This window comes from Rutidosis leptorrhynchoides, chromosome 3 (assembly GCF_046630445.1).
Source record: "Rutidosis leptorrhynchoides isolate AG116_Rl617_1_P2 chromosome 3, CSIRO_AGI_Rlap_v1, whole genome shotgun sequence".
Lineage (NCBI taxonomy): Eukaryota > Viridiplantae > Streptophyta > Magnoliopsida > Asterales > Asteraceae > Rutidosis > Rutidosis leptorrhynchoides.
The window spans coordinates 628,669,851-628,685,497 of NC_092335.1; positions in this window are offsets into that span (position 1 = coordinate 628,669,851).

Genomic DNA, 15,647 nt, shown 5'->3' on the forward strand with positions numbered 1-15,647 from the left:
TTTTTGGTCGTTGGTGTATGGATTAGATATAAAGGATATGTAATTTTGTTTTCATGTAAATAAGTCATGAATGATTACTCATATTTTTGTAATTTTATGAGATATTTCATGCTAGTTGCCAAATGATGGTTCCCACATGTGTTAGGTGACTCACATGGGCTGCTAAGAGCTGATCATTGGAGTGTATATACCAATAGTACATACATCTAAAAGCTGTGTATTGTACGAGTACGAATACGGGTGCATACGAGTAGAATTGTTGATGAAACTGAACGAGGATGTAATTGTAAGCATTTTTGTTAAGTAGAAGTATTTTGATAAGTGTATTGAAGTCTTTCAAAAGTGTATAAATACATATTAAAACACTACATGTATATACATTTTAACTGAGTCGTTAAGTCATCGTTAGTCGTTACATGTAAGTGTTGTTTTGAAACCTTTAGGTTAACGATCTTGTTAAATGTTGTTAACCCAATGTTTATAATATCAAATGAGATTTTAAATTATTATATTATCATGATATTATCATGTATGAATATCTCTTAATATGATATATATACATTAAATGTCTTTACAACGATAATCGTTACATATATGTCTCGTTTAAAAATCATTAAGTTAGTAGTCTTGTTTTTACATATGTAGTTCATTGTTAATATACTTAATGATATGTTTACTTATCATAGTATCATGTTAACTATATATATATCCATATATATGTCATCATATAGTTTTTACAAGTTTTAACGTTCGTGAATCACCGGTCAACTTGGGTGGTCAATTGTCTATATGAAACATATTTCAATTAATCAAGTCTTAACAAGTTTGATTGCTTAACATGTTGGAAACATTTAATCATGTAAATATCAATCTCAATTAATATATATAAACATGGAAAAGTTCGGGTCACTACAGATTGTCGGTCGGAACGAGCGGATAAATAAAATCTAGAATTTGATGTAGTATATAATCATGACGAGATACCCTGGAAATGAGAGAGAAAATGGTGTCTCGAACAGGTTCGTCGGTAAGTGCTTCAGGTTCTTCGCGCAGAGGGCAATGGGGTGGATGGAAAGGATCGCCTTCTTCTTGTTTCCAATGATTGAGGAGGCTACGAACCCATCCCCAATTCATCCAGAATAGGTGATGACTGATTGGTTGATCCATTTCGGTCACACTACTTTCGGAGCTTGAGTGAGATTCCATTTCGGAATCCGAGTGACTTGAACTGATGACAAATTCCATTTCGTACGATTGGATAAAGGATTTTCGATATAAAATGATTTTTCGGCTATCGGGTGGTATTCTATTTACATAGGATATCTATATATAGAGATCAAAAGATTTCATAGATTACGGAGGAATTTGCGGGATATGTCAGGCAAAGTTTAAGTAACAGATACGATAAGATATGATTTAGCAGATACGCTAAGATATGAATTTTGTCTATATACTACTCATGCAATTAATGTAGAAGATGTGTCTAGACTAATAATGATAAGCAGGTAATTTCCTATGGATGATAAGCAGATGATTTCTGACTAGAAATGATAAGCAAAACTTTTGACATGCAGACACGGTCGAAGTCCAGACTCACTAACGCATCCTAACGACTTATCAGTTAGACACACTAATGCAGAACTGGTTCGCTAAGACCACCGCTCTGATACCAACTGAAAGGACCCGTTCATATACATTATAAACGATTCACAATAGTTGATTACATTGCGAGGTATTTGACCTCTATATGATACATTTTACAAACATTGCATTCGTTTTTAAAAGACAATCTTTCTTTATATCAAAAATTGACAGGCATGCATACCATTTCATAATATCCACTATCCAACTATAAATTGATTTAATAATAATCTTTGATGAACTCAATGACTCGAATGCAACGTTCTTCGAAATATGCTATGAAAGACTCCAAGTAATATCTTTAAAATGAGCAAATGCACAACGAAAGATTTCTTTAACACCTGAGAATAAACATGCTTTAAAGTGTCAACCAAAAGGTTGGTGGGTTCATTAGTTTATCATAATCATTTATTTCCATCATTTTAATAGACCACAAGAATTTCATTTCCAGTTCTCATAAATATACGTCCCATGCATAGAGACAAAAAATAATCATTCATATGGTGAACACCTGGTAACCGACATTAACTAGATACATATAAGAATATCCCCTATCATTCCGGGATCCTCCTTCGGACATGATATAATTTCGAAGTACTAAAGCATCCGGTACTTTGGATGGGGTTTGTTAGGCCCAATAGATCTATCTTTAGGATTCGCGTCAATTAGGGTGTCTGTTCCCCAATTCTTAGATTACCAGACTTTAATAAAAAGGGGCATATTCGATTTCGATAATTCATCCATAGAATGTAGTTTCAATTACTTGTGTCTATTTCGTCAAACATTTATAAAAGCGCATGTATTCTCAGTCCCAAAAATATAAAGGGTAAAAAGGTAAATGAAACTCACCATACTGTATTTCGTAGTAAAAATACATATAACGTCATTGAACAAGTGCAAGGTTGGCCTCGGATTCACGAACCTAAATTAATTATATATATTTATGTGATGGTCAATATTTGTCTAACAAATTAGGTCAAGTCATAGTGTACCACAATCCTAATGCTCGAGACTAATATGCAAAAGTCAACAAAAGTAAATTTGACTCAAAATAATTTCCAAAAATCTATACATGATTAATATATAGTTTAAATATCGTCGTTTTATATTTTTAAATATTTTTAAAAGATTTATTAGAGTAAATAATATAATTTATTTATTAATAAATAAAATTTTATATTATATTTATATAATAAAATATACTTTTATATATATTAAGTAATAAAATTTATAGGGTTCATTTAATATTATAAAGATAATATGATAGGTATTATTAAAGTAAGTTATTACACGTAGTAAAATATGTTTGTATCAAATATTTATTTGATAAAATAATATCTATAATGATAGTAACTAAAAGTTGTATTATTTTGTAATAATAATTATTATTATAAAAATATCAATATTTATAATTACTAAGATGACATTATGATAAAACGATAATTCTAATTATGATAACTTTAATATTTACGATAATTTTTAATATTATCTTTAAAATAATAATTCTATTTAAAATAATAATAATAATAATGATATTTTATAGTAACAATGACATTTCTATTAAAATGATAATTTTTGTTAAAATGATAGTTTTAATACTAACGATAATTTTAATAATAATAGTAATGATAAAAATAATAAGAACGATAATTTTATCTAAATCAATATCTTATAATATTTTAATTTCATCATGATACTCTTACCCATTATTTCCTAATCGTTTCTTTTAATAGCTTTTAATCGCCTTTTATATCGTGTTCGTAATAATGATAATAATAGTAATCAAAATAATTAGGTGTTACAAATATTTGTTTTAATTACACTAATATTAATAATGATAGTTACTATAACATTATTAACGATAATACTAATAATTATCTTAATGATAATATAGTAATAATAATAATAACAATAACAATAACCATTTTTAAATAATGATATATATATTAATAATGATAATAATAATAATAATAATACCAATAATAATAATAATAATAATAATAATAATAATAATAATAATAATAATAATAATAATAATAATAATAATAATTGGATAATAATAATAATAATACTAATTATAACTTTAAAGATAATAACGATAGTAATAATAAAAAAAATAACAATTTTTAATGATAAATCCTTTTATTGATAAAGATAATAATAATAATAATAATAATAAGATAAAACTAGAACGACGATAATAACGACGATAATAATAATCATTTTTAATAATAATACAAAAATTCGATGGACTATAACTTCAAATCCGTTCATCGAAATCATTCGATATCTAAATGAAAAGTTCTTAATTTTTCGCTAGCTTTCCAACGACATGCATATCTTATACCTTATCTCAGTTGCATATATAACTAATTCAGGATTCAACATAACCTAACTAAAGGCAATATCAAAAGTACAAACATGCATAATCCTATATACTCGAGCACTAGTCAGGGATACACTATTAGTATGTAAAAGTTAAATTATGAGTACTCACGTATCAATATTGAGATTCAATATTGCAGGAAAGGTACGTAGACGCAACGGAGATGATAAACACTATATTGATCTCACGAGCTTACCCATGAACCATACCCAATCACCTCCATAGCTATAACCCATAATTTCCTTAATCCAATCCCACTCGAAAAATAATTTTGAAATCACTAGGACAGCACTCTGACGTAATATTTTATGTATACTAATAATATCTTGAAATAATACGGAGTAAATATATATATGTAAATCGATTGAGAGAGTTTAGAGAAAAATATTTTCAAGTTTCTTATGAAATAATAAAACCTATTGAATTCTATTTATAATAGATTTTTAAATTATTAAAGTGAATTATTAAAGTATGAATTATTAAAGTGAATTATTTAAGTATGAATTATTAAAGTGAATTATTAAAGTATGAATTATTAAAGTGAATTATTAAAGTATGAATTATTAAAGTGAATTATTAAAGTATGAATTATTAAATTTAAAGTAAAGTAAAAATAAAGTAAAGGTAAAGTTTAAGTATAGTAAAAGTATAAAACTATGTACGTATAATACGCGTATAAATATATATAATATTAATTTAAATCGTTATATATATTTAATAAAATAAAATATAAATATCGTTATCTTTATCATACTGGTTAAGTAATGAGTTGTCAAAAGTGGTTCTAGATATTTATAAAAGTTATATACGTTTTAATAATAAAGTTTTTTTTAAACTGAAAACGTTTTTGTACGTTTGAAACTAAATCAAATAAATATAATAATTTTGTTTTCCAAAACCAAATATATTTTTAAGAATCATTTTGTTTAAAGCTTAAAATAATGGAAATCGTTATATCATAAAATGTTTTAGAAAAGTAGAATCATATATATTCATAATAGGTTTCAAGTTTTTAAATTACAGTTTGTTGGTGAAGCATGGGATAAAGTTCAAAGGTTAAATAAACGTATGAAATCATCTTAATGAAAAATGTCGAGTTACATAACTTGTCGATATCCAACATCTAAGTTATTTACACTTCACGTTCTTACTTATAAATCACTTTACCATTTTTCGAATGTTGTCAAAAAGAATAGATTTCTTAAATCACAGTGGACCTCATAAGATAGACCCGTAATCATATCATAATGTATCTGATAAATCAATCATTTGATATTATCTTCTAATTCCATCGATAAACATATTGAAACAAATACGTTCATGTAAAGTATTATACGTTTAATACTTTATTAATATTCTCAAGTTATAATATATATATACATATATATACATATTTATTTATATATAACGGTTCGTGAATCGTCAGAATTTGGTCGAGGTTATAATGAATGTATGAACACAATTTAAAATTCTTGAGATTTAACTTAACAAACTTTGCTTATCTTGTCGGAATAATATAAAGATAAAGTTTAAATTTGGTTGGAAATTTCCGGGTTGTCACAACGAACAACTGTCCCTACGACTAGCATGACAACTCTATAATGATCATTATTACAACATATCTACTAAGCATAGCAACTAAAACAGTATAACATGGTAGCACAACTTGCTACTCCATACTACACCCGGAGATAATCCCACTCACCGATTACCAGCTACAGCTCAGTTATCTTACTTCTGAGCTTCTTCCTTGTTCTTATCACCTGAGAACAACACAACGAAGTCAATATACATATCTCAATCAATAGTATAATCAAATCATACTATAAACTAGGTCATAACACCATATATTCATAATTTTATGAGTCTACATCATGACTCCATTCAATAATGGCATACAGGTGCGTGCAAAACACGACATACACACTAAAACTCCTTTTCCGACCCAAAAATAGTTTGATTTAGTTTCTTAAAAGTTCACCATTGAAAAGTATTCTTTATTACGATTCTAACGATAGTTTATTCATAAAAAACGGAGTTAGTTTTGAAAGTTACGCCCGTTTCAATTTCATAAAAGGTACTGTAGCAAATAGTGGTACTGTAGCAGCTCTAGTACTGTAGCAACTCGGTACTGTAGCAAATAGTGATACTGTACCAACTCGGTACTGTAGCAAAATACTGTAGTAACTCGGTACTGTAGCAAAATACTGTAGCAACTGAGTTTCGAACTACTTCGCTGATTTTGAGCATTTTTCGCCCAAAACTCGATTTTTGAGTGTTTTTATCAAATTTTATGCACGTGGAAGCTACTAAACATATATACAACCTATTTCTAACATCAATTTACACTAACAAACACAATTCAATAAGATTCAAGCTAAAAAAGCACACTTTTATTCAAGAACACAAAAACCCATTTTTCTAACAATCAAAACATGGATTCAAGTAAACAAACCTGATTAGATGATCACAGGTAAGATAATAATCACTCCTTAAAGTCTCTTGATCCAATTCTAGCTTAGATTAAATTAGGGTTTCAAGTAGTGAGAAATTAGGTACGGGTTGTTTATTTGGAAGGTTCAAGAAAATGAGAGAAAAGGTTGATCTCAAGCTTACATATTTAAGTTAATACACAATACTCCATCACACACGGGTATTTATCACTTATCTGAATTCTTTCGTACTTCGTTAGGAGGCTCTAACGGAGTCCAAATTCAACAATCGAACCTGTTCTGTGACCCTTATCACAAACTGGTCTAAACTAAACAACCAAATAATTATAAACATATAATTATTAAAATCACTAATTACACCATAACCAAGGGTATAATGGTCATTTAATCTAGGCCCAAAACGCGGGTGTTACAAATCTACCCTCCTTAAAAGAGATTCTGTCCTCGGAATCGGGTCAACTATGGTCAACAAACTCAAAAAAATTGTTACTCGCACCGCCAAAACACACGGTTAACTTTATCGATCTTATCCCCGATACCGACAATATCCACCACAATTGCATAGGGAAATGAGATTCCTGACGTCAATACACTCCCGATACCAAATAACTTGTCACAATCTTCGTCGATCAACGTCCGTTAATCTACTTAAGCCCACAAATTACACGATCAAGTCAAATAATCAGAGTCAAATTCGTGTTTCTTCGCCATTTCGTATCATAAATTTCACGATCTGTCATCCAATTCAACTCTTTATACAGTCCATTTTTCCCAATTATCCAAAGCTTAGGCAATAGAATTATTCATCATGCTAAAATCTATACCTAGGTCCACGAAATTGTCTCGTAAGTCAACAGAACTTCACAGGTTATTAGTCTCATATCCAGTCACATCACAATCCAATATAGCACAGGCCACCTAATTTTCCTTCAGCTTTCCAGAAATTCTGTATGATTTATCACAATATACTTCTGTTGGCCAGACACAAGCATATTATCCTAAATCATACCTTCATTCTGAGTTGCTCGTAATAGAAAAATTCTACTTGTCTCATTCACTACTTATGTCCAATCAATTTCCTCAATAAGCATCGGTAATTAATTTAACTACTTTATGACTAATCAATCACAACATCTGTCCAATCATAGTTACTCAAACCTTGTCTATCAATCATCCAAATATAATCTATCAACTAGATCATACATCCAACAAGCTTAGGAAATACCGTCATAACAATCATACTCATGCCACTATCCAACAACTTCATGTCATCCAAAAGTCCATTACACAAACATACTCAACGCATCTCTATCCAAGTCACGGTTCTCAATCCCAAAAAATCAACCTAAGGGTCACCCTTACCCCACATGGCACAGAAGGGTCACAACCAAAACATAAACAACATAATGCAACAAAATAAATCTTACACTACTATCAAGATCTACTAATCTACCACGCATATATATATACACCCAATCATATACATGTATATAACTAAATAATACGAGGATTTTGAAGCATACCTGTATTCACATCATATTCAACATCTGCATCTGCAACCATCTGATAAGCTCTTGCTGTTTCCGTAGGTGGATTCTTTCTTTTCTGCCCAACTGGAGAACCAGAAGATCCACCTAATGATCTCGACTGCGCTCCTGGCCCCGCCCCAGAACCAGATCATCTTACATACGGACACTGAGCTGACCTATGCCCCACTTGATGACATTTCCAACATACATCCTCTTAGAACGAACACATCCGAATCTCGTGTCCCACAATACCACATCTCAAACATCTTTTGGTTGAATCTGAACAAAGACCACTGTGAGATGATCTACAACTATAACACCAAGAATTATGACTTGATGCTGACCCACTCTGTTCTGACCCGCTAGTCCGTTTCAACTTAACAGACTTCTTTGACTTAGAGTCCGAATGACTCATCACCTGATCTTGTTGTGGCATAAAATAACCTTCCATTCTGTTTCTTGCTGCTCTGACATCATCTTCCACCATCTTGGCCATAACAAATGCTTGCGATAACGTCGTCGCCATCCTAACCATTGTTCTATACTCTGGTAAAATTATATTAACAAAATACTGAATTCTGGACTGTTCATCTGGAACCCACTGATGAACGAACCTTAATTTATCCATATACTGCTCAATCACCTCATCTATCGTCATTCGAGGCGTCATTTTCATTTCCAAAAATTCTATCTTAATTAGATTGAGATCATAGGCTGAGCAATACTGTTCGCAAACTTTACTATAAAATTGTTCCCAAGTAATCATGCTCACTTGCTCTTTTGGGATACTAGAAGTAACCGTATCCCACCAAACCATAGCCCTATTTTTCAACATACGACTAGCATAAATAACCTTTAATTCTGGTTCGCACTGACAGGCCTCAAAAACCTTTTCTATCTCTCTTAACCAGTTAAGGGTTACCGTTGGGTTAGAACTTCCTGAGCACTCTGGTGGATTACAATTCAAAAACTGTTTAAACGTACATTTCTTCTGTTGTTGAAACGTCGGCATCTGATAAGGACCCCACATCTGATTTAGGAACTGTTGATTAAACTGAGGTGGCACCTGATACTGTTGAGAAAAATGATACTGAGGTGGTAACCATTGCTGTTGTTGGTAAGGACTTCCAGTTTGCTGATAAACATTTGACTGCACCGGATACCCACTAATCATTTGATTCGGTACACTGCCACTTGGATTCACGGTTACTTGACGTTGTTCTAATTCCCTTATTCGATCATGTGCTTCCTTTAACTTACTTTGCAAATCTATTATTTGTTCCTGTAGATCCTCTTCTGACACGTACCCGTCTTCATCTGGAGCTCCGAATGTTCCGGGGGCTGACGGACCAGTTGCGTTTCCTGTATTATCTGCCATATCTGCACTACCACAATATCTCACACAAACTCTTAGTGGAAAACAGGTTAGTACCTATCAACTAACGCATGTAATCCTTACATTCACTTAACCCGTCCCCTCAGATATGTTTCACACAACACAAGGTTTGGGAACATGACATTCAACACAACGTACATGCGGCCAAACCTATGCTCTGATACCAAGTTGTAACACCCTAGATTTTTTTTTAATCACAGCGGAAGTCTTAATTCACATAAATACCCTTAGTTAATTACAAACATGATTATCACAAATCATTAGCTAGTTACTTATTACAAACCACCGGTGTTACGTTAAATAACTAGTTACATATTTATAAAGGTTAAGACATCAGAGTTCGTCTTGTCAAACATATCGTCAACCAAACTCCCGTCCCTACCAGCACTAAGATCTAAAATCTGCAAGGGAGGAGGTGAGGGGGGTTAGCACGAGGCTAAGTGAATGGAATCATCTAACAGATCTAGCATACAGTACCAACTTGTACAACTATAGCAACTACAACAATCCATAACAGGCAACTGACAACTAATAACTAGCAACTATCAACTGGCAACAATCAACTAGCAACTATCAACTGGCAACAATCAACTAGCAACTATCAACTGACAACAATCAACTAGCAACTATGCTCCAACTAGAGACTCGGCGGCTTGTACGAGCACACGACCACTAGCTGATCAGTCTAGCGTCTACCGAAAGTCCTTACTACTGAATCTCCAGTATAGTAAATCCACACGCAGGTGATGAGTCATTCAGTACTATACTCAACAAACAGTAGCCAACTGGACCCAACCACGACAAGGTTGACCTCTCTGAGCTGAACCTAACAACAATAGGTTCCAACAGGCAACTACAACTTGTGCACACAACTGTTAAGCAACTACCACTACGAAAAACTGTCCCTACGACTAGCATGACAACTCTACAATGATCATTATTACAACATATCTACTAAGCATAGCAACTAAAACAGTATAACATGGTAGCACAACTTGCTACTCCATACTACACCCGGAGATAATCCCACTCACCGATTACCAGCTACAGCTCAGTTATCTTACTTCTGAGCTTCTTCCTTGTTCTTATCACCTGAGAACAACACAACGAAGTCAATATACATATCTCAATCAATAGTATAATCAAATCATACTATAAACTAGGTCATAGCACCATATATTCATAATTTTATGAGTCTACATCATGACTCCATTCAATAATGGCATACAGGTGCGTGCAAAACACGGCATACACACTAAAACTCCTTTTCCGACCCAAAAAAAGTTTGATCTAGTTTCTTAAAAGTTCACCATTAAAAAGTATTCTTTATTATGATTCTAACGATAGTTTATTCATCAAAAATGGAGTTACGTTTTGAAAGTTACGCCCGTTTCAATTTCATAAAAGGTACTGTAGCAAATAGTGGTACTGTAGCAGCTCTAGTACTGTAGCAACTCGGTACTGTAGCAAATAGTGATACTGTACCAACTCGGTACTGTAGCAACTGGGTTTCGAACTACTTCGCTGATTTTGAGCATTTTTCGCCCAAAACTCGATTTTTGAGTGTTTTTGATCAAATTTTAAGCACGTGGAAGCTATTAAACATATATACAACCTATTTCTAACATCAATTAACACTAACAAACACAATTCAATAAGATTCAAGCTAAAAAAGCACACTTTTATTCAAGAACACAAAAACCCATTTTTCTAACAATCAAAGCATGGATTCAAGTAAACAAACCTGATTAGATGATCACAAGTAAGATAATAATCACTCCTTAAAGTCTCTTGATCCAATTCTAGCTTAGATTAAATTAGGGTTTCAAGTAGTGAGAAATTAGGTACGGGTTGTTTATTTGGAAGGTTCAAGAAAATGAGAGAAAAGGTTGATCTCAAGCTTACATATTTAAGTTAATACACAATACTCCATCACACACGGGTATTTATCAGTTATCTGAATTCTTTCGTACTTCGTTAGGAGGCTCTAACGGAGTCCAAATTCAACAAACGAACCTGTTCTGTGACCCTTATCACAAACTGGTCTAAACTAAACAACCAAATAATTATAAACATATCATTATTAAAATCACTAATTACACCATAACTAAGGGTATAATGGTCATTTAATCTAGGCCCAAAACGCGGGTGTTACATAGTAACCTTTAGATTAGACCGTTAGTAAATGTGATATACTCCATATTGGAAGTGCAAAGCTGGTATTAATCTGGTAACAGGGTTTCAATACAGGTCTAATGATTTACTTGTTTAATATATTCATCCAAGGCTATGTATTGATCAATAGTATATTATTACAAAATCTTATACTTTGCATACAATGGTTTAAGAGTTGGTTTACATTTTAAAAAAAAAAAATTCGATTGTTAATCAATTTAATCAATATGATTTGTTACCTTTTTAACTTTTAGCTAATATTAAGTATTAAAATAGATGAAGTAATTAGTTCTGTGGATGGATATAGACCATCATCAGGAAGGTCAAAAGTAATTACACCCTAATGACCCTCTATTAGGAAGACAACCATCAAGTTTAATTCATAAATTCGAAAGAGCATAAAGATTGAACTAAGCGGGTCGGTTGAAAAGTTCGTCAGTCGTATTCGTAGTTGCATTTTCAATTCCATATATATGCATCTTGATCAGATTCTCTATCTTACACATTTCTAGAGCCAATTTTCCTTCCGTTACCTGTAAAGTACAAATGTATTATGAAATAACTCGAAACCGATAAGTGTACCAAAACGACTTTTACAAAAACTTGTAAACCTGTCAACTCGAATTTTAAGCTTTATTTCATTCTGAATGTTAAGTGTTTCATAGTTTAAATTGATACAAAGCTCACGAAGACGACTTCCAAAGTAATGAGAAATTTGAACGATGAATTTATGAGAGAAATAGAAATTAGGTTATGAAGAAAAGCCATTCACATAATCCATGTATAGCTCGATCATCATAATTCACTTTTGCCCTTAACAATATATCCATATTCACATAATAAACATAACCATTCTTCAATGGTCAAGCACTTTGCTTATGCCAAATTTTGTCACCACACTCAAGAAAAACAACCCGATAACGAAGTTTAATATCTATTCAAAACCACAATTTTAACCAATTTCCAAGTGTTACTACTATTGAAATTTATATTAAAAAGATCATTTTATTAGAAACGGTGATTGGTGACTTACCAAATGCATTCAAAGAGATAGGTTCTGCCTTTGCTCTAACTCGGGAGGCAAAAATTGCTGGCAGGGCTAGCACCAAGGGAAAATGATAGCACATACCTATGAAGTGATGTCACGATCAATGAAGATGAGATATAGTGACTAATAAAATATCTATAATTAGAAATATCATAGATGATGTAACTTACAAAACGGTCCCAATAACAACAAGTGGTCCTGAATACGGTGTCAAAACTTTCCATTCAAACAACTTTATATCTCGGTGGCACTCCTTAACGTTATCAGCGCGCACACAAAAAATAAAGTAAAATTGCAATAACGTTATCAATCTTTTTGTAGACAGCTTATTTGTCAAGAACGGAGTTACGGTTTGAAAGTTATGGCATCACGAAAATGGTCCAAGACACTGCACATGCTGTTACTTACAGCATCAACATTCCAGAAAATGAAATGACCCATTCTGACAGAAATTTAAAACTCATTCAACCTCGATAAACTCAAACATATCATATATTAATTTGAAGATCATCGGATCGATTTTTTAACCCAATAAATATTTTTCATAAAAAAGTTCCTTTTTAACTTTCGAGCGCACAAAATAGCCTCTAGAGTCATTTAATCGCTTTTCACCCAAAATGACATAGAATGGGTTGACGAATCGTTTTCTTATCCAACTAACCGGAGTGGCCCAAAGTCGGGTTCTAAACGTGCTGGTACTTTGAAGTTCTCAAAATCACCCAAACAACACTACAAATAAAGCAATAGTAAACATGTAAATGAGCTGAATATAACTTATTGCTTATGAAGCAATATGGGATGAATAAAGCAAGTGATTCAAAATGGGCTAAAGATCACTTGTTGATTCATTATATGTTCGTCAAATGACTTTAAGCAAGTGATTCTAAGTCGTTGTAAATTAGCTTTGACTTTATAAATACTGGTGATCGTGAAAATGACCTTTCTTAGAGCTAAAATAACTAACTATTTAATGACTCAGTCAGTTTTTACTATGCTGTAACTAACTATAGGAAGCAGTAATCACAATCAGAATTATTATTCTTACTCATATGTCTGCAACTAACTACCTCTGTATGTGACGAGTAAAAAGTGTCCTATCTTAATGTTAGATTATAGATTATGGTTTCGTAAGTATATAATTGAACAAATGTGCTCTTGGATATCAATCAAGATTAACACCAACATCAGTTCCTGGTATAGAATGAAAGAACTTGAATAACTTACGAATCAGATGTGCAGTAAAATGTATGGCTTTAATGTTATTAGTAGTTGCTGATGCAATTATATTCTTGGAATCATCCTCAATCTGTACCAACAACCACACAATATTACAAACACACATATTATAAATTATGTATACATTATATACAAAATAATGATAATAAATCCAGAAATCAAACAATTTAAATAAAAAGACATGTTCAATTGCAAACAAATATATCCAGCCAACCCAATCAACGATCGTCGAAAGTAAAAAACCGTTAGAGAAAGCAGCCGTAGCAGCTCAAATAGAGGACCTCGAAACAATGGTAGTTCACCTTCTTCATTTTAACGAACACCTTCTGCGCATAAAAGATGAGACACCATTCATTTATATTCAAACCCTTCGAACATAATTTCAAATTAAAAATCCAAATGAGCAGATTGTAACAAAATAATGAATGAAAAAGGATGAATTTATCAAATCACTACCTTCAAATCCACCAAACGCTTACAGCCTATACGGTATTTGCCTAAACGAAGCTAAAAAACCTAACGTCGTCGTCACCACCGCACTGAATCGTTGTATAAAAAGGGAGTGCAGATTTTACTTCAAAACCCCAGAAGAACCTGCAACACCAACAAAAAAACAACATTACAAATGAAAATGCGTCGATTAAAAACAATCTAAAAATTCCCTCAAATCCCCAAAATATTTGAGGGTTTTTTATTTCTTGAAGAACTTAATAATACAGATATATCCTAGAGTTACAATTAGGTTTTACCACTGATATATGCTAGAACAACGATTGATCAACGAAATCGACCCACAAACATTTCTAGATACTGATTATCGCGCTTGATTGGTGAAGACGATGAAAATCAACCCGCTAACCTTGTTCGATTGTGATTATTACCTTTGATTTTTGAAGATGGTGCATGCAGAAGATTAGAGATTTAGCCTAACGTGTTTGTTAGAACTGAGGATCCGAATAGATGTCCGCGTCTTTTTTTTATTAGGAGGGTAATAAAGTAATCAAACAATTAAGCTAGGTGATTATGAGGACATAATTTTGATTAAGATAATTGGATGGTTAAGATTAAGGTTGTTAATGACAATGGAAGGCTAGGATTAGTGGCTGGATTTTTAGATGATCTATTTTTACTTTTGTTATTATAATATAAAGAGATTATTATTATTATTATTATTATTATTATTATTATTATTATTATTATTATTATTATTATTATTATTATTTATTATTATTATTATTGTATGGTGAAAACTGATGTTGTAGCTGATAGAACTTCTAAGAATGCCAAACGGGGAAGTTGCAGCATAAGGTTTTAACTGGTTGTTCAACATGTGTTGAGGTGAAATTATTGGAATGAGATATTCTAAGTGTGATACTCCTTATGGTGGAGTATGATAATTCTGTTAAGAATTATGATTGTTCGTGATGGCAATGATTGTCGGTTTAAACAATGTTCGATATGGATGTAAATTTTATCTTCTGGGTTAAAGATAATGTCAGCGGCATGAAGTCAATGATCTTGACGTTTTCTTCGAGGAAGCATCTACATCGGTGATACTGAGATTTAGTAAATTTGAATTAAGGTAGGATTTGTTAGATATTAATTCAATTTTCTTAAATTCTGGAAGGTTCTACACTGTGAACTTGTAGAGCAATGTGAAGTTAGAGACCAAGGTAAACTTGGTTGACACATTGTGTTTGGTAAACAAATTGTGATTGGGGGTCAAGTTGTGTTTTATGACCAAGTTAAAGTTTTGAGTCTTATTATAATCTCTTGTCTAAAG